Here is a 4006-nt window from a genome sequence, read left to right as displayed (position 1 = left end):
TACTTCTTTCTGGCTGTCACAAGGTGTGTCCACACATGGTCGACCGGTCATCGATCGATGTCGACTGAACCGTCCACACTGCCTCGACAGCATAGATTCATTTCGTCGATTGACGGCCGTACACCAAAACAGATTAGAGAGAGTTACAGAAAGAAATACCATAGCAAGTTAGCAAGCATCTCATCAAGACTGATCTCAAACCCCTCACCAGAGGTTTGATAAAGGGAACTGTAACTGATAAGGTCTTAACGTCCCGAAATCGAAGAGAGAAGTAAGACAGGATAGGAGAAACCAGCCGTTCCGAGAACGAATATTATCCCATCAGGATAAAATCCGCCCCGTGCGGGAATCGAACCCGCCAAGGCAGACGAGCTACCAACTACGCTAACATAGGCTGGCACATTAAACTCTTCTTTAGGAACTACTTCTGTAACTTCTGGCTGTCTCAAGGTGTGTCCACACATGGTCGACCGGTCATCGATCGATGTCGACTGAACCGTCCACAATGCCTCGACAACATGGAATCATTTCGTCGATTGACGGCCGGTCAACTATGTTTGGACGTTGGACACACCTTTATTTTCTTGTTTGGCCCAAAGCCCTCAAAGTTGAATAGAATATACCTTGTTTATCCTGCTCGAATGAGACTAAAAAGTCCCTTTACCCCAGCAGTCTAAACAAGGTCTCGTGTATTTTATGGGTTTAATATTGTACAATGCATAATTATTACAATAGACCTTGCTTAATTAAAAAAAAAGTACCTATTCTTTATTTCTTTCTGTAAGCCAACCTCAGTGGTGCAGTGCTTAGCACGGTGGACTTCGAATCTGGAGGTTGGTGGTTCGAGTCCAAGTCAAGTCATAAAATTTAGCGTAGTGTATTGAGCAGGGAACGACATTTGTGACAAGCATTTATGCTTAACACAATTAAAATTCCTTTATGAATTATTTCTTGTTTAGTTTGAAATAATGGTCAAGTACAATATCATACATATTTCTGGACATGGTCTTCACTTGACTCACTCCAGTCAAGTGAAGACCATGTCCAGAAATATGTATAGAATTATTTCTTTCTGTAACTCTCTCAGTAAACGCCCTCCGCCCGGCCGTCCCGTCGGCCGTCGCTTCGGGGGTAAAGGCCAATCTTACTAGGTACTTACTTGGTTGAAAATGAGAAAAATATAATCTAAAGGAATGGAGGAGATGAGGTCGAGAAAGAACCAAGTCTTCAGGTAGTGCTTGGCAATGAGCTTCGGGTCCAGGATCACCTGTTCAGCATTGTCCTGCTGCATGATCCCTGCGAACAGAATGAATCAGCACAGAGAAAAATTGAATAAACAAACAGAGGATTTGAGTCAACAGTGAATATTTGAAAAACAAAAATTAGAAAAATAAATGTGGGCAGGTGGGCCAATAAATGGTACGTTTTTTAGGTGGGCGAATAAATGGTACAGTTACCCTAGGACTGAAAAGTTCCTCCCACCCCCTGTCGAAACAAGAGCTTGAATAAACCGTATAATACAATAAAAAAGGGTCTAATAGACAGAATTAACCGTATAATAGATAGAATAAACGGTCTAATACAGGAGTTTCCAACTTCCATGTGTATGCGGGCCACATGCTACATTGGGAGGGTAAAGGGGTAAAGCTTACTTATTTGTTACATTATAAAGGAGGACCAGTTTCGCCTGTGAAGGCATCTTCAGCAAAAAAATAATAAGTTATACCCTTTAACAAAATGTGAAGTAGTATTGGTTTTCCATACAACAAAACAGTTAAAAGTAGTTAGTCACAGAAACTAGAGGTTTATCAGTAAAGACCTACTTCTACTTTCCGAATAAATAAACAAAATGGATCGTTTTCTGTGAACACTTTGGTAAATGACGCATAAAATTCCATACCTCGGCTGGGATTGAACCCACGCCCTCCTGTTTACCAGGCGAGCGCCTTGACCACTACACCACCGAGGCAGTTAGTCACGGAAACTAGAGGTTTATCAGTAAAGACCTACTTTCTGAATAAACAAACAAAATGGATCGTTTTCTGTGAACACTTTGGTAAATGAGGAAAGAACAGAATCGTCATCAAAACCGCCGGAAAAGGAAGGGATGCGAAAAAGATTTTTCAAAGGCTTTGATGACAGGATTATCGGTGAGCTCTTCCGCCCAACCGAGTAGTGTCAACTTTGGTCCGGGGCTACAACGTTTAAGCAATCTTATTTGACTGATTTTTTTTTTTTTTTTTTTTTTTTTTTTTTCAACGTTTAAACAATTTTTTTTTATTTTTTTTTTTTTTTTTTTTTTTTTTTTTTTTTTCTGAAATCAACCAATCAGATTGCTTAGTCCGAGAGTTTAACTTAAACCGAGTTTAAACTCACTTTGTCAAATCAAATCAAATCAAATTTTATTGAACATAAATACAATAATTGTACATAATTCAAACGTCAAGAATTAATAAAGTAAGTAATGAAGTAGGTAGAAATGATATACATAAAAAATATTAATAATAATAACAATAATAATAGTAACAATAATAAAAAAGTACATGGGTAGAACTGTCTATTCAATCCAATCAAGTTCATCTAAAGAATACAAACATTTAGCAATTAAATAATCTTTTAGTTTTGAACGAAATATATCAAAATTTTCGATTTTCAATATCACATTTCGATATCATTGTGGACCCCGGACCTTAATAGTAGCTGACAAAGAAAGAGGAAAGAATTACATTACTTTCCTTCCTATAGGATAAGGAAAGTAAAAAGGAAAGAATGCAGTACTGTTTGATGAAAAAGAAGAATACAGAGAAGATGTAAGAGAAGGTAAAAGTAAAAGTACAGGCAGTTAAAGAAGAGTAAACATTGATGTTATTGTTAGGGCTATAAAAAGAGAGATTATCGCTTGAAAAGAAGTGGTTACAGCACTGAAAATAATATGAAAACCATTTTTATTGTTATTGGTCATACCAGTAGGTAGCACAAATGGCCGTGATGCTTAGCGTGTAATCAAATAAATAAAATAATACCAGTAGGTAGGAGAAAGAAATAAATCATTCACGAAATAAAATTAATAAGGTACTGTTAACAAGGACGGACTAAAAACTCTTAGGTAAGTAGCATAAAAATTATGAGTACGTAAGTGGGTAGGTAATGAAAAAAATCACCCACAAAACCAATATTTATAAGTAGGTAGTAGGTAGGTGCTTGTTTATTTTTCTCATTCTAAAAGGCCATTTTTATGCGAGGTCATTTTTTTTTATTATTATTATTACATATTTATTTATTTTTTCCCTGCCAAGAGGTAATTTTTTTTTCTTTTTCTTTTAAAGCGCTGTTTTATATTTGCTTTTTTTGTCAGGGTCGAATTTTGGTGTTTTTCTATGGAACTATGCCACCTGTGTTCTTATAGAGTAGACCTACTGTTCTCAACCAAGGCGTCACGACATGGGGCGAAAAGGATTAATCGGGGATTTGTTGCAACGATTCACATTAAATTTATTACGGGTTGACGGGTATCTACCTAAAAGACCCTTTAGACTGCTGGGGCAAACGGACCTTTCAGAGAGAGGAGGAGGAGAAGAAGAAGAAGGAAAAACCCAAAAAGAAATACAAAGTTGAAATCTAGCTGAGATATTCTTTGCCATTTAACTGATTTGACCCTGGTATTATTCTATCCCATATTCTATTCTATTCTATTCTATTCCATATTGTAGGTATTCTATTCTACCCTATTTATCTATTAATGTACTCGTAAAAGCGTTATAAAATCGACCCTGGTACGTATTGTTTTTTTTTTTTTTTCAATTATTTTATTTTTTCCAGATGAATAATTATGTTTACGTTACAGACTAGCTCTTGTTTATTTATGATTATTTTCGATAGGATGATTAATTCTCTCTCACTCTCAGTCAATCCCTCTCTCTCTCTCTCTCTCTCTCTCTCTCTCTCTCTCTCTCTCTCTCTCTCTCCTCCCTCTCTCTCACACACTCTCTCTCTCCCTCTCTCTTTT

At 36.7% G+C, this 4006-nt stretch overlaps 1 pseudogene; it reads right to left on the bottom strand.

Annotated features, from left to right (window-relative positions):
* Positions 1 to 1115: 1115 nt before the first annotated feature.
* LOC103517772 overlaps positions 1116 to 4006 on the bottom strand; it is an 11042-nt pseudogene continuing 8151 nt past the window's right edge.

Source organism: Diaphorina citri, unplaced genomic scaffold, assembly GCF_000475195.1.
Source record: "Diaphorina citri unplaced genomic scaffold, Diaci psyllid genome assembly version 1.1 scaffold1955, whole genome shotgun sequence".
Lineage (NCBI taxonomy): Eukaryota > Metazoa > Arthropoda > Insecta > Hemiptera > Psyllidae > Diaphorina > Diaphorina citri.
This window is presented reverse-complemented; position numbering and strand designations above follow the sequence as displayed.